Source organism: Meriones unguiculatus, chromosome 3 (genome assembly GCF_030254825.1).
Source record: "Meriones unguiculatus strain TT.TT164.6M chromosome 3, Bangor_MerUng_6.1, whole genome shotgun sequence".
Taxonomy (NCBI): domain Eukaryota; kingdom Metazoa; phylum Chordata; class Mammalia; order Rodentia; family Muridae; genus Meriones; species Meriones unguiculatus.
In genome coordinates, this window is record NC_083351.1 from 133,636,977 (window position 1) to 133,658,973 (window position 21,997).

At 45.3% G+C, this 21,997-nt stretch overlaps 1 protein-coding gene across 6 annotated transcripts in view; it reads right to left on the reverse strand.

Moving 5' to 3' along the window:
- Ntrk2 (neurotrophic receptor tyrosine kinase 2) overlaps window positions 1-21,997 on the reverse strand; it is a 325,590-nt gene that overhangs the window by 149,312 nt on the left and 154,281 nt on the right. The gene's annotated exons all lie outside the window — the stretch shown is intronic.

Genomic DNA, 21,997 nt, shown 5'->3' on the forward strand with positions numbered 1-21,997 from the left:
AAATTCTGGGGAAGGTCTGTGCCTGACCTTTTGAGTGTCTACCAAGTGTTTCTCAAAGTGGTGGCACATTGTTGTGTTAGTCAGTTACCACCAACGTGTGAGGCTTCCAGTTTCTTCGTTTCCATTTTCTGTGAGTGTACGAGCAGCTCCCAGGACCCCAGGTTCTACGCACACTTTAAGAGCACCCTGTCACTGAACTGTTGACACAAAGCCAGGACACCTGCTTCTCTGGGGACTGAAAGTGATGTTGCAGATTTGGAGAACTGAATTTCCTAGCTTCACACTTTTATGAACCTTTCTACTGTCTCTACATCTGCTTAGAGTTGGGGACTGGACTATGCTAGAGAACACCCAGTTGACATTTTATGGGACTGGAGTGAGATTAGTGTTAGGAAAACACATTACAAACTTAAATGGACAGAGTCCATGACATCACTGAGATCTCTTTATATTATAGCAATGGCTGTAGCATTATCTATACAAGAGTTAATTTTTAATCCGAAACTCAGGATACACGCCCTTACATTCACTCTACTACATTTTGTCCAACCAATATATCAGTTTACCCAAGTCAACCAAAGGAAGTTCACAAAGAGAAAAATGTATAAGAAGATTCCAAAACATTGACTATCACATGGATAGGCACTTCACATGTGGAAGTCTTTTAGACATGGATCACACATGGCTGTGAAATTTTTGGAATGAACACACTGTCCCTAGAGACATTTGGAAGGAAAAGAGCAAGGACAAAGCAGGGCAGAGTGAAAGGGCAGAATCAAAGGCACAGACAAGGCAAAACGCTTGCTAAAGGAGAGAAGTCTGTGTTGCACTTCCGGCTAAAGGAACGTGTTTTCACAGTACCTTTGTGCATTCTCCACTTTTTCCTCATCCTCAGTTGCTTCCATGTAAAGCAATTACCAAAACAAAGGTTGTCTTGCCAGAGTCTGATACAGTCTGAATCCCTATTCAATATAATGATAATCCACCCACCAAACTCCAAGCTCCATTTTCTCCCCATGGGGATTAGTGTAGTTTGTAGTGATAACAATTGGATATTCTCCAGCTACTTGTGTCTTAAACAAAGTATGCAGCGGGGGGAGGGGGCTACTGCTATTACCAGTGATTTTTAAAGCAGTCTCTCAAAGGGAAAGCATTTAAGTTGTGTTTAATAATACACTCTGGCTTGATTCTGCAAACATGTCCTCACAGAGCCAACTTAGAAGCCACACAACACTCAAAGCCAAGGCAGGCCTGTCGGTTATGCTCATCTGTGTTCGCAAACAGTGAAAATACTGCCAAGAAGAGCTGTAAGGATGCGTTCTTACTAATATCCCCAGCAATCTCCATCTTGTAATCTGGTTTCTGACAAGCCTAGATCACTCAGCATCTCACCAGTGACAGAAACAGAGATGTATTATGCTTGCATTTCTGTACATTGTCAGGAAAGCTTTCTCACCCCTGGCTCCCTTAATAGGTCCTCAGAACAGCTGTTTCCTCCAGCTACCAATGCCTGCTATCCTCAGAACCCCCAGGGGAGGCACAGTCAAGGCCACCTTTCTCCAAAGATTCTAGGCTCCATCTTGACCCCTAGAGAAGGAGAAGTTGTCTTCTTTAAATACTCCATGTGTTGTGACAAAGCACCTTCCAGATCCTCAATAGTAATTAGAAACATGTTGGCTTCGGTTCTTCTCTGGCCCCCTGTGAGGCCGCAAGAATCACAGAAGTGCTGTGTTTTGAGTACAAGACGATGGAGATTTCTCCAAGAGTCCAGCTCTGATTCACCTGCCAGCTGCACTCTGGAGCCCCTGTTTACACTGACCTCCTGCTTGTATCAGAGCAAAAAATTCACTCTCTCCTCCGAGTCCATCAAAGCAGTTCCCAACTGACTAACTAAGAATCAGCTCCTCATATAACTTAGTCAAAGGGAGAAGAGCTGAGGATGCCATGACCACACAACAGTAGAGCCTGAACCCTAGCCTGGCACTCCTAGAGAACAAGACAATTTTTTGAAAGCTTTTTTTTTTCACTTTGCAGAAAGTCGTCGTTGACAAATGGAGCATCACAAACCTCAACAATTCATCAGAGAAATATTAATTCAACTGCCGTTCCCTTCATTAGTGATGCTCCAAAGCCTGGAAGATTGATACGGCTGGCAAGGTTGTTGGAATTAAGACCATTTTTCTATGAACATCTTAATATAATGGAAAGCAGAGCACAGCAAAGTTGGGAGGGGAGAAAAGCTCCCGATGGGGACAATGAATGTCTATATAATTTGACAGCAGCCTGTCTGCACATTTTATGATTTGTGTCTTTGTGTGTCTGTGCACGTAGCTGAGCAGACATCACACAAAAAGAGACAGAAGTCAGGGGCACATTACAGCATGTTATAAGAAACTCAGACGAGAACTTGAAAACTGTTGTATAATATTAATACAAAGTTTTAAATTGCCGAGAATGTTCTCAGCTACTGAATTTGGGGTAGTTAGTTCTAATTACAAGGCTGATAAACAAGAAGCAAAATGGAAACATTGTAGCTCTTTTTTTATTTCAATATAAAAAAATTTAAAAGAAGTACAGAGAGACTGCTTTCTCTCATCAGAGCTACATGGTAACGTATCCTATGTATTTGATTTTGTAGATGTTTCTGAGTCTAACTGAGCATATTTTCCAGTGGTTAAAATGGCCATTTGGGAAATAAGTTCCCTCCTCAGTACCAGCAACGCCTTCAGAGGAGGGAGGCACGGCTGCTCTTAAACAGCTGACTGTCTTGCCCAGGCTCTGTTTTCTGTCGGCTGATGCTTTGGCCCCTGGGCACTGCTGCCCTGTCTCCAGATAGAGTAAATGCTCTACCCATAAATTCATCTTCCACACATAGACCAACACAGCCCAAATCTCCAGTCAACTGCCTTGTATGGCCCTACATTCCAGGCCACTAGCCAACTGTCCCACCCCCCTGAGGCCAGATGCCAGAGAACTCAGGAGAGCATGGAAGGAAGCCTGTGGATTTACTGTAATCAGCCAGTCCCTGAACTGCCTGCTGTGCCTCCCTGGTTCTTTCCCATGAAAACAATAAGAAAGGCTCTTGCCCGCATGGCCCTCCTGACTGACCATGGGGTGGGGGGCAGGGGGCACTTTCCCTGTGCAGCCGCACACCATGGCATGACGTATTTCCTCTTGGAAACTCTATGTCGTAAGCTCTCTTTACGGTGTTCCTGTTTCCTGTTGGCCTCACCACACTTCGTGAGTACAGCAAATGCCTCTGGTAGGTCCGTAGCTGGGACATTCAGAAAAACATTCCGTACTGCCACTTAAGAGAGCAAAACACACTTTTGAATGTCTCTGAGGGCAGCACCTTTCTGAACTTAATGTCTTGAAAGCACTGAGGCGGTACAGTGATTAGCCATACTACAGAGGGAGACTGGTTCACTGTCCTCGGCACGCACATCCCTGTAACACGGGGAACCCTATGGACCACTCTCTAATGGTTCTGGCTATCTGTGAAATGTGCCCTTTGGGAGCTTCCTAGAGCCCCATGATGCTGGAGCTCAGTGATCCAACTTGGTCCTGTGTCTGCTTTCCCACCGTTTGGTAAGAGGCTCTGCATTAGAATCTTTGAAGCTGCTGGAGGAGGACTTTTCCCTCCTCCAGAATTTGTCCAGATGGTCTGTCTGAGCTTGAGCTAGGTCCCTTGCTCATTTGTGCATCACTGGACAGACACTGCTAGAGAATATCTGACTGCACAAGGTCCCATGTCAGGGTCAAAAAGATAAAGGAAGGAGGCTTCCTTGTACGGCTGGCCTAAGCAAACGCAGGGCAGAGAGCTCAGAAATGGGCGGCTCCCTCGCACATGCCCACTGCTTAGACATTTTACCTATAGCTAACATTGCTACCGAGAGGAACAGGGAGCAAAGGACTCCGTCTATGATGGTCAAATCTCTGAAATTCACAAGAACTACAGAAAGCTGGTTTTCATGCTCTCCACCCACTTTCCGCTCTTTGTCTTTGTATCCACAGGAAATACCAAGCGGAGCAGCAGTCCTGAGGTGGCACACCTGATCTGGGTCCCAGTCCTGAGCTGCGCCATCTGCATTCAGTCTTGGAGCTACATGCTCTGCTCTTCAATTGTTTGTATTTTGTTTGAATGCGAGAAACAGAATGCAATCAAGCACAAATCACAGCGTCTGGATGTGGACGTCTGTTTTTTTTTTTTTTTTTTTTTTTTTTTTGAGGGAAAGAAAATCGTTATAAATGAACAGCTAATTTAGCAGTTCAGAATTCTATTGCACCATAGCCAACAGAGCAGAGTTAAGAGCCAAACTTGCCCAAGCTCTCCTGCTCAGCCGACTGCACATGGCACTGTGGCCCTGATGAAGTCTGGTCTGTGTTTCTAACCTTCAAAACTCATCACTGCCTACAACAGAAGCAGCAGTGAGCACGCCCATTAGATTAAAATCAAGTCAGCTTCACAGGTGCACAGTTACTGGCTGCACAGTTTTCAACAGAAAGGCCTTTCCTAGAAAAAAAATAAGCTAGGCCTCTTGCTTCAACAAATTGAAAACTGGGAAGATAAGTCAAGGATGGGTGGCTAGAGAGAGGACCTGATAGGTTCTGCTGCGTCAAGCCCAGGAAAGCGGGGGAGTGACTGCTTGCCCACACCTGGTTTTGACTTTACCTTCCCAATTCCAAACCATGAGACAGCTAAAAAACCACAACAAAACATAAACTTGGAAAGAGAAGCTGAAACACAATCAGCCGCCTCCAGTCATATCACTCAGCACGCCATCCTCCGTCCCCCAAAGATTGAAAAGTTGAAACCTCTGGAGACCAAGACTTCCTCTCAAGACATCTAGAAGCCAGGCTTCAGATCCCTGTGCAAACGTTTGTACTTCTCCCTGAGAACATGCAAGTTCAAATCAGATAAGAGACAGCAACCTGTCTTCCAAGGACATGACCTAAACCCGGGGTTATCAGCTCTGAGCTGTTGCTCTTCTTTCTCACTTTCTTCCTTCTCGCTAAGTGGAGAAATCCTTCTCTCACATTGGATCATCTAGCAGGACAGCCTTGGGCGTGAAGACACACAGTGTGGCTGACAAATGTGCCACAGCTTTGCAGCAATGTGGGAAAATAATGAGAGAACAGAGACCATATCAGAAGCTGAGAGAGGCAATAAAAAGCAACACCAAATTCCTGGGCAGAGGGAGCTGACCCTGGGGCTCAGGTGCCGTAATGCTTGGAGCACTGGGGTTCGAGGTATTTTCTGTACAACAGAAACATCTATGGCTGTGAGGCCCAGAGAGGAGAGGCGTCTACCTACGTCATATGGTCCTTTGCTTTGGGCTCTGCATCGGTCACCATAGGCATTTAAGGTTAAAATTTGGTCCCAGAACTAAGTCAAGTGAAACAGTGCCCTCTCCACGGTGCTTGGCGGAGTTACTGCCCTGAACGTTGCAGGCTCAGGCTCGGGCTTTGCTTTCCCACTCTCCTGCCTGCTGGGCTTGCACCCTAAGCTGATATTTATTTATTCAGCTAGTTATCCAGCTGGCTGGTTAGTTAGTTATTGAGATGCAGGAAAGTGAACCCTAGGGCCTTAAGCAAGTACGGAGCTTCAGCACAAAGCCGATGTTTGATAATGGTTGACCTTCATCTAGATACTTCCTTCCAGTGATTAGAAACCTGAATGAAAGCTTGGCCTCAATGCAAAGCCAAATAAAGAGTTTTTGCCCAGGACACAGTGAGCCTCCCTCCTTAGAGCGAGTCTGACCCAACAGTATCATGCCCATAGAGTTACCATGACCAACCCCACTCAGAAGGTTCATTTTTCTACTAGTCACTTTTGGGGTGTTCTATGCATTTGTTCCTTTGACAGCTCTGAGGATCAAATGTGGAGCTTCACACATGCTTGACAAGTGTTCTACCACGAAGCTGCCTCCTCTGCCCCTCAATATTCGTTTGACTTCTCTTTTGAAAAATAAAATAATAGACTGCATTTCCCAAGACTTTCCTTTTTCATTTGGGTAATTTTTCTGTTACTGTTCTTTTTTCCAAAGAACCCACTGAAGGTCAACATTCGTCTCTGTCTGACTGTGCATCTCAGGTTTATTTCTATCCACTAATTTGCAATAAATGGAGCAGCATTGAACATCTTATACAGCGGAGGGGCTCAGCCCCCTTCCAAGCATTGCTGCAGTCAGGTAAACCCTGTTAATAGGATTGCTACTGAGAGGCCAAGCTTGGTCAGAACCGCTTTGGGCTGCATCAAGTCTCATTTTAACCAACGGTGCAAGAGTGAGGCATCTAGAGTTAAGCTCCAGCCCAGTTGCTGTGGAGAAGTGAGCCACTTCCTGCTTCCTCTCTGCCTTTCATGCAGCTCCACCTTACTGAGAAGACACTTGGCAATCAGTCTCCTCCTACCAGCACCCTGAAATCTTTACCACACTGCTTCTCACATAACGCTGCATGGCACAGCTGCATCAAAGAACAGTGTGGATGAGAAAGTTGTAGGAATGCCTCTTGGGAAGCCCCTACACCAACCCTGGTGCTCCCTTGCTCCTCAGCCATATCTTTCCTGGATGACAATCACCATGAAGTCGCTGAGAGGGGGTCAGGCTCAGAAAGGCCAAGATACTCGGTTACCTTACACTCCAGTGACAAGATGGGATGGTTCTGAACACCAGGTTTTCTCCTGTCTTCTTAAATTCCCATATCCAGAGTTGCCAAGATTCACCAAATTCTGGAACATTATAACTAATTGGGTTTTCTATAGAGTCAAAGAGTTTTAGTCAAAATACTCAACCAGCAGAGCAGAGACTTCAAAGGGGTTGCCTAAAGGGGCTTTTGGCTGAAAGAGACCCATCCTAGAAGTACTTCAGTGTGGATTGGACCCAGAAGATAAGCCACTCCATCCTAGCAGAATGATGAGGTTTCAGGAGATGGAGCTCTCAAGTCTACAGCACGGACTAGAAGGAGCCAAGCAAAGAGTGCGACAAAGATGCTCCAACTTCTGATTGTCACTTAAACACTTTCTGAATTGATGGTTGTGCTAAGGCAATTTGCATTTGGTAGATGCCACACTTCAGGTTTTGAACTTTTGAGCTCCTTCTCCGGACTCCCGACTCACTGGAGACATTCGGTGGCAGGAACAGATACAGCTCTGGCTAGCCAGATGACCATGAGCCTACCATCTGTGCTCCACAGAACACTGCACTGCCACTATTTTTGGACATTAGACTTTAAACAAGACAAAAGCGTCAACCATCTCAGACCAGAAAGACACTGGATCAGTTAATAAGTTGCCAGCAATTTCAGGCTAGAAAGACCCAGGAGCAGTTAATCTCACACAGGTTGATTGTCTTGGCTGCAGGACAGAGTCAGAATTCTGGGAGAGGAAGACAAAGAGCAAGAGACTGGCCTAGATGTTTAAAGAGGAATGAAGGCTGAGCAAAGCATGTCACCTGGGTGTGGGCAGTGAAGAGGAAATGGGCAGAGATGGGGAACCAGCGATCGACTACAAGTTGAGAAGTCCCGAGAAGGGAATCGTGAAGCTGAAGACAGTGAGTTGTGTGATGGCACTGTCCACATGGTCCTGAAAGAACTTAGAACAGAAACAACTTCACAGCCCTCAATGGAAGCTTCTTAGACACAAATCCCAGATAAGATATTTAGGGCAAAAATCCCTACTTCGGTGTTTGGGAGGAAATGAGAGAAGACTATTTGGTTTGGATTTTAATGTCTCAGAGATCTGTGCGTTCATAGGGTTCCTGTGTGTCCCATGTGTCCAAAGGCTTGGTCCCTAGAGTAGGGCTACTGAGAGCTGGCAGAACCCTTAAGAGCTAGAGCCTAATGCTAGACCTTTAGGTCTTTTGAAAGCGTGTCCTTTAAAGAATTATGAGGCCTGGGCTTTTTACTCCCTACCAAAGGACGAGCAGTTTGGCGGAATATGTGCAATGACCACCCACAGGCCACGGATGACGGAACCTTAGGAGGTGACAGGAGAATGCCACGGGCATGAGCTATGAGTCAGAGTCAACTTGTTCTCCGCTGCTCCGGAACTTTGTTATGGAGACAGAAAGCTGACTAACGCGGAAGCGCCAGGATGTCAGGATGGTCTGGAGCTCAGCGCAATCAAAAGCCTACGTTCTGGGCCCTTAGGGAACCGGAGACGGGAAATAGGGTCTGGATGGAACTTAGTCACTGTTGTTTTCTATTCGCAAACACAAATAAGGATACCGGGTGAGGCTAAATCTGGGTGAGCTTGTTCCTGACCTGCTGGTGTCTGAGCTCCCTTTAGAAAGGGCACAGTCATGGTGAAGAGGAGAATACAAGCTTTGGGGCTTCAGAAGCCAGAGAAGAGATGAAGTGGCTCCCATGCTCCCAGAAGCCCTGGCCATCCAACGCTCCTTCCTGATGGACTGAAGTGCTCATGTTAAAACAGAAAGAGCGAGTTCTCCCATTCCTGTGGTGACTCGCCCCTGGGCATTGGTGTTCCCAGCCTCCTTTTATTTTCTGTTTAATGAGACATTTTATTCATGGCAAAGTGAAGGGCTCGCCCAAATGTAAGTGCAGGTGCAGTCAGCATAAAGACTGTCCCTTTTGGATACTATTAGAAAACTAACCAGTTAAACCCTAGTGATTTTGGGGGGGGGAGGAAGCTGATCAGAAAGGGGGAAAATAGTATATCAATATATCAGCAACTCCAAGACAGAACTGAAATGAAATAAAATAAATAGCAGGAAAGATTAGTTTTTATTAACATCTCTCCATGGAAACAGTTAGGATCTAGTGAATTGAAAAGGTAGTATATTCATACCCAAAGTTAAAATCAGAGAAAGGAGCCAGGAATGGGCAAAGAGAAGAAACTTGACTGCCCCTGCAGATCCCAGTCACACAAACCCTCACCATCAGCCTTCCAATGGTTCTGACCTCAAGAAACCCCGGGTTCCAGATCGCCTGTGTTTCAGAAAATCACATTGGTATGTGAAGAAGAAACCCACTAGTTTCCAGTGCTTACAACTCCGCAGAAATTAAAGTGTCCAGGTGTTGTCTCCCTACCCTACATCCCCAAGAGTTAACAGGCCCACCAACCGGGGAAGGGGGGCAGACGAAGGGTCTACCCTGCCTCAGAAATGTCCCTCACCTCTGCTTCCTGAGGCTGTGCCTGTTCCCAGAGGGCACATGAAGGAAGCAGCTCCAGGCTGCTTTGCCACAGGGGGACGGCACTGCATACAGGGCAGGCACCTCACTGCGCATGAGCTGACTACTTCCAAACAGGGGACTGCTGGCCACTGGAAGAGTGGGGAGGTCAGGGGTCACCCTTTAACAGTTTCCTTTCTGGCTGACTTGCGATTGACTAATAGCTGGCTTCAAATGAATTCTAGTTCCTTCGGTTTCAGGGCCAAGTTTCCACCTTCGTTCCCCCTTGTCTTGTACCTCTGGAATCATATGCATTTTAAATAAAGGTCTCTCTTTACACCGGGAAGAGGGCTTCCGCGGAGTGGAACTGATCCTGAGCATCCCAGTGCGAAGACTATTCCCTTCAAATCCATCTTCACTTGTTCTGCCTCTTTCCCTTCCTCTGATTTCACTCATCCCAACTGTTCTCTTAAAAAACTATCATTCAACAGTTCCTAGGGCTGAAGACATGGCTCAGCAGGTAAGAGCACCGGCTGCTCTTCCAGAAGACCTGGGTTCCATTCCCAGCACCCACAGGGCAGCTCACAAACATCTGTAACTTCAGTGTCAGGGGAATCTGCTGCCCTCTTCTGGTCTCCACAGGTACTACACACACATTATGAACATACATAGAAGCGGGTAAAATAACTTTTTTAATGTTTCTGTGTGATAAAAATTGTTACGGCTGAAACCCTTGAAATCAACATGTTTCTTTTATCCCTGCCCCTTAGACTATGTTTCCTAGCTGCCCTTGCAGTTGGTTGCAGCCATGTAATCGGTTTCTATCCGGTGGAAGGCCTGGCCACCCAAATTTCCCACACAGCCACCTGTCCCATTTGCCCTTCAACCTGGCCAGGATGCAGAACACACAGACAAACTGGGTACTTACAACTTGAACATCATTTTAGGCTCTTCATGGATGAACTACATGTGAGTGTGTGCAGAATAGAAGAACAGCTCAGGAGGGACTCACACTCTCCACCCCCCCCATCCATGTACAAAAGTCAAAATATTGTGTTTGATCCATTTTCAACTCCAGGCTTATTTACAGCCCTAAGTGCTGACCGTAACATGCACAGAGATAAAGGAATGAACATATCAGTAAAGCTTTTACAGACTCCATGGCATGTCCAGTCTGTTCATATCCATGCTGTTCTGGAGACCATGCGCACCGGTTTCATCATGTTTCAAGTGACTTCTCACTCCAACTTGCTAAGAACCACAACATACAGAAAAGTTCTGCCAAGACAAGAGATAACCAGGCAGGTCTTCGGTGTCTGCCTCTGATTTAAGTCTGTCCTCTGTCAACAGTGGGGGTGAGTGCTGACAACTGTCCGTCTTCTCTATCTTTTCCATTCTTTCACTGATCTGATTCACACACATACACACACACACACACACACACACACACACCCGCGGCTTCCCTCTGGCTTCCTTCAGCCCCTTTCCCACACTGCTTCTGAAATAATCATTTTCAAGTATAAATCAATCCTTGCAGCCCTTCAGCTGCTTCTTGTAACATCATTGCTTCTGGTTGTCACTCCAGGGACATGTGATTTTCCATCCTTTCCTTGATCTCCTAGGAAAGAACCAGAAAGGGCGGCTCCTTGCTCTCTGCCTCCTATTCTGTCTGTTTGTGTTCTCCAACTGTCAGGTCAAACATCAGACCCAGCCTCTTCACTTCTGGCTCTCTGAGCCCCACTCTGCTCCCTCTCTACTGTCTTACTCCATTGGAGACTTGAACAATGTGCCTCAGGGGCACCTGGTCTCAAAGAGCAGAAGCCTTTCCCTCCAGCCACCATCTGCTGCTGCCTGGGTACTTCTGGGAAAGAGGAAGTCTCTATGCAGAGAGCCAGGGATGCTTGCACAGGACACTGCGGGCAGCTACAGGTCAGCCCACCATCCTCCAAAGTCAGCATCACTGGCCATGAGCACTGGCCCCACAGGGGGAAAAACTGTTCAGGCTAAATAACAGCCCAAATCCAGGTACACCAGAAATGATGGGGATCCCTAGGCTATAGGTATACAGTGCATGGGACAGATACATTCTTTTTGTGTTTTGAATTAGGTTCCATCTCCAAGATGCCTCATTGCACATACAAAAATATCCCAACATTGAAGAGTAAAATCCAAAATCTAAAATGTTAAGCATTTTGGAACAAGATGTTCATGTCGCACAGGGATGGTGACAGCTGAGAGGGTGACAGGGACAGCGAGAGTCTTTGCTGTAGGGAGCCTGTTGTGAAGTTTACCGCTATCTCCAGAGCTGGCAGTTCTCTCGGAACTGATGAGAGAGACAATATTTTTTAAAAACACCACAGTATCAAATATTAAAAGTATAAGAAAAATGCCAAGGTGCAAGGTACAAGCCCAACATAAACCCACTCTGCTTTACTAACACAGTAGCTTCTTGATTTCACTGTGGACCTGCAAAGGGACTCCATGGAACACAGTACGCCTGTGGTCAGAATCTGTGGGACCTGCTCCTGAGGAGTCAGGCAATCACCGCTAAAGATATATATGAATATATATATATATATATATATGAAAAAGTATATATATATATATACACATATACATATGTTTGTATATCTATATCATCTGTCTATATCTAATCTATATCTACGTATACATATATCTATCTATACATCTACATGTTCTGAATACATTTTGGTCATTATTTCCTAAACACTATAGCATGGAAACATTTTTTACAGAATTTGCATTATACTAGATATTGAAACTAATATACAGAGGTGATTTAACGTATGTGGAGGGTTGTGCTCAGGTTAGGTAAAAAATCCGGTACCCGTTTGCATAAAAGAGAGGTAAATTCTGAGGTCCGTGGTATCCATGTGGTCCTGAGTGGGCCTTCATGGGGACTGAAGGGTTTCACTGTTTAAAGCAGAAACACACAAGAGGCTGCACTCCAGGCAGTGATGCGGAATAAAAACACTGGACTAGACTCCAAGGAGGACTAGGTCTCTCCAGACACCACGGGAAGGGACCGGCATGATGGTGAGTGGACCCCAGCCCCCATCCTCGACTGGCTCGTCCTCCAGAGAGAGAAATGTTGGGAAGTGAAGCCCACCAAGCTCCAGTGTCCTATAAACCTTAGGGACACACCGTAAGAACTCTGACACATGACCTTACATCGGTTTCGAGCCTGGCAGCTGGGGAACGGGAGATCATACACAATTTTTTTTTAAAGCATTCGCTCAACTAGCCTAGATTTCCCTGGAAAAAATAACCCTTGAATTCTTGAAGGTCACTTTTTGTCATCGTAAGAATAGAGGCCTGCTCTGTAGAAGCAGTCTTTAAAACCATGCTTATGAATACTTGGGACAGAACAGGTGCTTGCTAAAGATTAGATACTACTTTAATTAGGGGAACTTGATCAGCATTTATTGCCATATTAAAAAAAAAAAGCAGAAACAAAAGCCTGGGAGCCCATAGATTTAAAGTCCAGAAGCCTCAAGTGGGAAAAGATGAAATTACTCTTGTTTGAAACACAGCAAGGCATCCCAAGCCTATATTTTAAACAACTAATTTTGAAGAAAAATGGTTGGCAGTTATTTTTCTCTTTCCTATTGAACACATGGACTATTTCAAAGAAAATTCAGCAGGGCTCACCTCTTTGTCACTCACAATTAAGTTATACAAAGTGCTGGGTTTTTCAAATCAACTGCAAATTCCGGAAGGCTCCTTAACAAAGGCCACAGTCTTCCACCGGTGAGTGAAAGGTGGGAGCAGCAGCTCTGGCTCCTTATTCTCCAGGCTTGGGCCCCGAGCAAGGCAGGGTCAGCCCTTGCCTAATAATAGGCCTTTACAGACATGAGAGAGTGAAATCAAAGCTTTGCCTCTCTCCTCTCCCGCGCCAGCAAGAGCTCAGAGTGCTTTGAAAACATTTTCTCAGCTGCCACAAGCTCTCCTGGGGAAGGCAGGTGACGTCTGTCTGCACACACACATTTTCCTGCTGACCCCATCTTAATGCTGGCTTCACACACGCTCCAATTCCTTTCTCTTCAAAGCAGTGCTGGCAAGTAATTTAGAGCAAAGTCTTCACAAAGGACTTGCTTTAGAAGAGATGCTAGTGGTCCTCTAAGAGAATGACAAGCCCATGGTGCCTGGCAAACAGTTTATGTCAAATTCCCTCAGGACTTTGTTTCCATGGAGAACCCAAACAGTGATTCAGACCTGGAGGACTTGCCTGGACTGGTCCATTGTGCCCTGCCACTGAGTGAGACCCAAAGAAAGGAAGGTTCCTGCTAGTGACCCACACAGCCCTGCTTGCTGCCTTCACAGTCTTGCTGTTTCATTTATGGCAGATTGATATCTGTGATTTTATTATTGAGACTGTACATACAACATGGACATTCGTTTTTAGTCCCTCTGGATCATCCTTTGCTGCAGGTAATGCAGCTCTCCCAGAGAGCTTTCCGTGGTGTGTGGGAGTTCACAGGAGAGGGCTACGACAGTGACGTAGCCACCTGTCACAACATATATCTCTTATTGAGTCTAGCCAAGGTCAGGAACTATGTGAGACTGCTACAGCAGCCAAGATGGCGTCTTATGGCTGTGTACTCTTTATTTATTTGGAGATCCTCACTGTGAAACAGAACAAATAGAAACTATGCACTGATAAGACAAAGTGTTGAATAAAACAGTTTTTTAAAAAAAAATACGAAAAAAGATTGTTTAAAACAAAATGCCGTTGAGTAGGCTAGCTATTCTGCTGGGTCACATGAGGGGGCTACACACAGTCAGTGAAATAAAGTCAGACCCAAGAGAGGAAACTCATTTCTTGCTTTACTCCTTCCCATTAAATGGCAAAGGTGTTCTTTTAAAGGCCATAGATTTTCAGAAAAATTATCAAAATTGACTGTTCAGGTCAGGAAGTCTCAGGATGGGGAAATTTTGTCTCCAGAGGAAAATAATTAGTATTTGGAGACATTTTGGGTTGTCCCCATGCTGGGGTGAAGCAGAGAGCATGTATCCAATAGTTTGAAGCCAGAAATGCTGCTACATTGCCACAATGGCTAGAGAGGTACCCACGGAATAAACCTGAGATTACAATGCCTGGAACAGGTCCCACAGTCTAGAACCTAGGACTCAAAATGCCTAGGGCAAATCCCACAGTCTAGAATCTGGAACCCACAATGCCTAGAACAGATCTCCAAGTCTAGAACTGGAGACCCACAATGCCTAGAGCGTGTCCCGCAGTATAGAACCTGAAACCCACAATGCCTGGAATAGACCCCACAGTCTAGAACCTGAGATTCAAGATGCACAGGATAGTCCACACAGTTCAGAACTCAAACTCAAACATGCTAATGATAACAAGGCCAAGAAGCCAGACCTAGGCTAGAGTGGGAAAGATTGTAATTTATTCTAAATAATTTGGGGACTGTTGGAAACAAATCTCAGACCGCCAGTGTAAAGGCATGCCAATATCTGTCTCTCCTAGTTTATCTGACACTCCTTAGAAGCCAGAGTTATCTGACCATGTCATTTCTTCTGCTTGCAATACAAAGTCATCATTGCCATCATTGTCATCGTCATAATCATCATCATCACCATTACCATCAGGAACTGGATTTGGATTTCATATCTCTGGACTAAGAGGCTCACCATTTCTTTATGGACACACTGTAATTGCCTAGGCTGCCTCTGAACCTTCCCTCTACCCCCAGTAGAACTACCTTACTGCCTTGTGAGCTGATATGTTCACGGAACTTTCCCAGACACCCAAAAAGAAGAAGAAGAAGGTCTAAAACTGCCAAAGACACTCAAAATCATCACCGGCCACACAATCTGACTTCAGCAGTGTCAGCCATGACATCGGTTAAAGCCTCCCAGATCCTAGTCCGCACTCTTCAAGTACTCATGCCAGTACTCTTCCCATTCATTATTAATTTGCTCAGAAACTAACCATTGACTGTCTGGTAGGTGCCAAACAGTAAATAAATGTAATGAAAGTAAAAAAAACCACATGGTCGGGTCCCTCGATCTGGTAAATTTGGAGTCTTTATTCTTGAAATGTGGCCTGCAAACTCTATCTTTGATTATTAAATTCCATTCTTTTGGACAAATAAATACACATTAGGGCTGTTCCTTGGGACACATACTATATGGTTCACTCTATTTATATAATTTTATTTTTCTATTAGAGTTTAAGGACTCTTGGCGATTCCGTTCTTTATCTTTTCCCATGAGCTTCATAACAATTACAATATCAGTAAGTCAAGTACTTTTCTTATGGAAATGCTCAATAAATGTCCCAATGAAATGTTTGAAAAGAGACAGACAACAGTAGAAACTGTCTTACTGTTGTCTACTGGTTCCAGAATTTCTGAGACATCTGTTCTTTCCCTTGTCATAATTGTCTCCAAGTTTTATTTATCAACTTTATTTATGTATTTATATATTTATTTATTTATTTCCAATCTAATTTTATACATATATATTGAATATAGAGAAAGAATATATAGATGCATACATACATATTTCAATCTTGTTTCCTTACTACACTTCAAACATCAAATACAGGGCCTGGTTAAATTAGGCCTTACATAAATAGCCAATTAATTAATGAAAAAATGGTTGCACTCCAACTAGCACCTTGCAGTATTCAGTGAAAAGGCAAATTCAATGTAAGTGGTGTTAGATCTGCAATGGCTCACCTCTCTTCTCTGAAGAGACCTGGGCTCCCTCACCTCCCCACCCTACTGTTTGTTTCTGCTTCTGCAAGGTGGGCAGACATGGCACTTGATCCATGAAGAACGTTAACACTCAGTGGGGTGGCTCACTTTCCTTTTGCCCCTGCCAGGGTGACCCACAAAGCCTTATGTCCAGACACAAGTGTGGTGAGCTTCTGGCTCCAGAGACAGACAGTAGCGTGAGCCAGCCCCTCAACCCATGTGCACTGTATGGTGAAAGAGAAATGATCTTTTATGCTTTAAAAATCATGGCTTTCCCCTCGAATTTGTGTGTGTGTGTGTGTGTGTGTGTGTGTGTGTAAGTAACTCATCCTAAAGTCACTCACATCCATAGAAATAGTGGGATCCTTACAGTAGCCAACCATTTTTGATTGGATTTAAGGCCTGCTCCACAAAATAGAATCCATTCCTTAGACTATTAATAAGGCTAAGAACCTTGAGGCTAGAGTCCCCATGGGCCCAAGGGGAAAACCTACTACAATTATTCTGCGAAATGAACATAGCAATAAGACAAGTTATTGTCTTATTGACATATCACCATATCTGTAGATGTCCTATAGATGTTCATATCTATAGATTATTACATCCATATAGCAATCTGCTCCTACTGACATAATTACTATATCCATAGATCAGTGTGCATCACTCAAGCCACATCAGAGACGCTTCTTCGGAGATCTAGAACTGCTCAAATGCAGAGAATGAGAGGTTTTGGACTGCTCAACACTACATGGGGAGTCTATGCCACACCCCTCTCCTCAAGTCTCAGGGATCCATGTGGAAGAGAGAGAGAAAAGATTGTCACAGTCAGTGGTGATTTCAGGTTTTCCAGACACAGAGGAGCAGATGTACATAGGACCTTACAGCAGTTTTTGCAGTATGCATGAGGCCTGCACAAGCCATGCCAGAAACAACCAACATGGACAAGGGGAGGAAGGCAAGGCACAAAGCCCCGCCCCCACCTTAGGGTTAATGGCAAAAAGCCCCGCCCCCACCTTAGGGGTAATGGCCTTTGATTGCTGCTGGTAGAGGCCAAGCCCGTTTTCTTCCATGCTGTGACACCCGGTGTACTGACCATACTCCATGGCAAGCCTCGTGCCCAAGATCAATCATCCAATACACACGGGACTTGATGGGAGGAGGGTAGAGAAGGGGGGAAGAGGGAGGGAGAGAGTGTGCATGCATTTGGGTGACTAGAGATAGGAAGGTGGAGGTAGATGTGGGATGAATTGGGGGAGGGGTAAATAGGATCAAAAAACATTGTGTGAGAATCTCAGAGGGGAGGAACATTTTAGAAACTGAAACGCAAATACTGTGGAGCATCCATGTCATTCACTGAAAGGTACTACTGTGTTGGCCATTTTTCCTGAGCTCTCATTCTGATCTAGCCTTTGAGTCGATGCAGTAGAATCTATTAAGTTTATATCTTTATTATTTGGGGACAATTTGACAAGTTTTAAGTCAGAGATGGCTTGGATGCAAAAAGTGGGTAACTGAACTGTCCCCTGCTACTGCTGCGTACAATGTCCAGGGGCTGACTCCAGCTCAAGTCTTTGGCTTTCTTGAAAGATCTCCTAAATTTTCATTAAACTGCTGCCAAAAGCTGTGTTCTAAGAAGGTTATTTTATTGCCAGGTAATTATCAGTAGTCGACCCCAAACCAAATGTCCCTCTTGGTCCTCCAGTTCATGGAATGATGTAGCTGCAGCATGGAGGAAGTGTGGCTGAATGTTCCTCACGGTGTCTGTTGGAATCTACTCATGCACATCTATTCTCAGAGACAAAAAAAAAAAAAAAAAAAAAAAAAACAAAAAAACACTTACCCAAATCAAAATTAATTAGAAATGCTGGGATTACAATTTTGTTGGTTACTATGGAATGAATGTTGTATACATAAAATCATGTTAAAAGTCTCACCTCTGGCATGACTGTATTTGGAGATGAGGTATCATAAGAGCTGCTCCTAATTCAGTAGGGTTGGTGGCCCTTCTGAAAGGAAATGCGGGTTTCCTCAGTTGCTGGACTAAAACTCCCCAACCATGGAAACTTTTAGGATGAAGCCTTGTTGCTGCTCACGCTTCCAAAATTATACAAGTCCATCCCGGCCGGGAAGCATGGAAGCAAGCTGCAGGCGTGGACACCTGAGAAGGAAGCCGTGAGCTCACATCCCCAAGGCAAGCATGAAAGAAGCTCTGCACAGGAAGTGGGGCAAGGCTCTAGACCCAGACCCCACCCATGGTGATGTACTTCCTCCAGCAGGCCTACCTCCCAAAGGTTCCCCGGCTCCGCTAACAGCATCGCCAGCTGTGGACCATGAACCACGGGTTCCTGTGTCTCAGCCCAAGGGGGACTTTTCTAACCACCCCAGGAGCCACAGAGAACAGGCCACGATGACACAGCAACAAGTTGGCCATCTGCAAACCAGGAAGATCAGGGACTGGAGTGGCAACTGCTCTGGCAACTTGCAGCCTCCAGAATCACAGGAGAGCAAACATCTGGCATTAAGTGCCCCCTGCTTCTCCCTTCTGTTATGGCAGCCTGAACAGACTGGGTTTTTTTTTGTTGCTTTTTTTTTTTTCTTATTTTGAGACAGATATCATATAACCCAGCCTGCCTTCAGATTCCCCATGAAGCCTAGATTGACTGCCTTAGTTTGGGTTTTATTGCTGCAAAGAGATGCCAGGACCAAAGCAGCTCTTATAAAGGGAAATGTTTAGTTGGGGCTGGCTTACAGCTCAGAGGTTTATTCCATTATGATCATGGTGGGAAGCCTGGTGGCATGCAGGCAGACATGGTGCTGGAGAAGGAGCTGAGAGTTCCACATCTGGATAGACACCCGGCAGGAAGAGACACCCGGACTAGCTTGAGCATCTGAAACTTCAAAATTCACCCCTACTGACATACTTCCTCCAACAAAGCCACACCTACTCCACCAAGGCTACACTTCCTAATAAAATAAAAGTGTCACTCCCCGGTGACCAAACATTCAAATCTTTGTGCCTATGGGAGCCATTCTTACTCAAATCGCCACAATGACATGAATTTCTTCCATCTCCATCTTCCAAGTAGAGGGGCTACAAGTCCTGGGCCAACTTGCACTGTTTATCCAGTGCTGCCAACTGAACCCAGAGTTTCACACACACGTCAGGCAGGGCTCTGCCCTCCGATCTGCATCCCAGCCCTGCTGTTGTGACGGCCAGCGGCATCTCCTTCCTCCTCAGTAGCTAATGACTTTCATCTGGTTACTGCCCACAAACTGCCAGTGTGATCCAAGGTAGTACAAATGGCTCAGGCAGAAATAATAGATCAACATAACTCCAGCTCTGCCCACAGGGTTGATGAATGGGCCGATGGGTAAAACTGACCTGACAGAAACAGCCTTGAAAGTGTGTATGATTGCTGAAGCTAATGACTCGTGCTTCTAGGACTTCATGTGAAGATAGAGCACAGGGAAATAGACACCGGTCCTCAAGTTTGTCTCCGTGTTAAGTCAAACAATGAAAAGGAGCCAAAAGACACATCCTGGCCTCAGGGCTTTGGCCTTGGGTCAAGTCAAGTCCAAAGCTTGGTATTTACTCCTCCATGATATATTTATTTGAAGCGATAAATCCTCATTATTGTTAAAACCAATTGTAACTGCAAGATGCCAAAGTAAGAGAGGCAAGGCAACAGCTGTCTTATTTTCAGAGAATGACTTCCGCATCCCCCACCACCCCGGGCCAGAGTAAATAGAGGCCATATTCTGGAGGTCCATTACAGACCTGTGCTTCCTTAGCACTAGTGCTGGCCTGGCCTGTTATGGAGGCATAAATGTCCTGTTCTTCAACAGCGCTGAGTTTTCAACGACTTTGAGTCCTCTGGAGATGGAAGGACAGCCTATTTTGGTAATTTCCATGGGAATGAATAGACATATACTCCAGCTATTCAAATATTTAACTAGCTCTTTTGTTGTTGTTTTGAATCCCGACAAGCTGCAGCTGCCTGTTCAAGTGTGTTGTCCCTTTAAGGGGCTTGCTGATTCAGTAGGATCCTGCGAATGCATCAATTAGCCTTCACTCATTTTCCCAGCCCAGGCCTAGGAAGAAATGAGTGTTGGCACCTTCAGTTGCTGGGAACGATGTGAGTCTTGAGGTTACTTGATAAACAGAGGTTCGAAATGGTCGGAACCGCCAGCCTTTTGATGGGCAGTTTTGCACTGGCAGCAGCTTGTACACGCACAGGCTTGGGCTTGTGTGGCTTTGAGATTAATTTATTGGCTATCACTACTGGCAGGCAAATGAAACCTAGACACTGGATTAAAGCGTAACGGGGGAGACAGGCCACTAATCAGCTAGGTACATGAGTTAAAAGAGGGGAAGGGGCCAGAGAGAAGAAAATGTTATGGAAGAGTGGGAAATGATTTATCATCTTTAATATACACCATCTAAGCTCAATCTCTAGAAGTGCTGTAGGCCTCTGTGTTATGAGGACTCTGGCAGTAAACTCTTCTTCACTAAAGTGAAGGATGCTTCTGGGGGAAATAAAGAATCATGAAAAATGAACTGACTGCAAAGGAAAATAAAAGCGTTTGGCTTGAAATTAAACTTCCACTTGCTTCTCTTTAAATGATTTAGAAATATAGCTTTTGCTAGGGAAAGGTTGCTCCCCACCCTTTGGAGGGAGAGGAAGATGGGAGCCACTTTCAGAAGGGCCAATTTTTCAGACCATTTTTGAAATGATAGGAATATAGGAAAATGGTCTTCCAGGTGAGTAAAGGCTTTCAGTTTAACTTTTAGCCCTTTAAAACATTATTCACTAAGAATCCTTGAGCCTTGGAAGCTTGTGGCTCCACAGTGAAACGCCAGCAACTTTAGAAGTTAGGAGGATTAAAGTCAGCCATTAGGCTAAGAACTGTATAAAACACGACATTCTTTCTTCTCTTAGTATTTAATCTTCTTAAATCCTTCTGTTTTTCAGTGCAAGAAATTACAAATGCCAAGTTTAGGAACGCTTCCCTTTCTGTGTCACATCCCTCCCCGGCTTGTCAGGTGTGTGGTACCATCCAACTGTGTTCTTCAGAGCCTGCTCAGAAATACTGGTGTTTACAGCAAATGGGCCAAGCAAGAAGAGGGATCAAAGCATAGCCATCCTTAGACAACACAACAGGATAGCAGTAGGGAGTTCATTTTGTCCCCTCCTCCATTTCTCCTCTATAAGGCTTCTCTGGTTTATGCCGCTTGTCAGTGAAACCTACAGTATGCTTCTTGACATAGAAACTGCAATGGTTCATTTCGATGACAACTGGAATGTATTAAAAAATGGGAGGGGAGTCAGTGATTGTCCAGATGATATCCTGAGACCTCTGACCTAATCAGTGGATTCACCCCTTCACATGTTCCTGACTTAGCAACATTACTGGGACATGGTGAAGGGTACGGGGTGGAGTCTAGCCCAGAGGAAGGTCACCTGAGGCATGTCCTCAGGGCTGACATCTTGCCCTGACCCTTCATGTGTCTCTATTCTCTCTGCTCTCTTCTAGTGCTTGCAGAAGGGAAGAAGGACCTCTTACACAGGCTCCTGCTGCCATGAGGTTTACGTCCAAACACAGGGTCCCAAGGGAGTGTGGATGGACGCTCTAGCATAAAACCGAGCCAAGTTAAATCCTTTCTCCCTTAAGGTCTTTCTTTTAGGTATTTTCATCCCAGCAACCTAAAATTAACCAACACAGAGAACTTCACTGTAGTCCCCGCTGGCTTGCTTCAGCTGAGCTACCAGCCACTGCTCTGACTAGGCCTCTCCAGGTCCCACGCCTTTGCTACCAGGACCTATTCTACCTTTGTCCCACTCCCTTCCCCCACTCTAGTCCATCTTCCTTGATGCAGCTAGGAGAAACAGACTTTCTGAAATGCCACTGAGACACACCCCCATTTGTAGGCACGTGGAACACTGCCCTCACGCCACAGCAGGAGATCCAGACTCTCAGCCAGCTCTTATTTTCCCTTTTCCCTGCTCTCGTGTCACATCCTAGCAACTGAAACTGTGATTGGCAGCTCTAGACTCCCATGATGCTGTGACCTGCCTCTGAGTCTTGTCAATGCCAGGGCTCTTCCTAGTTTTCCCTCTCATCTTTTA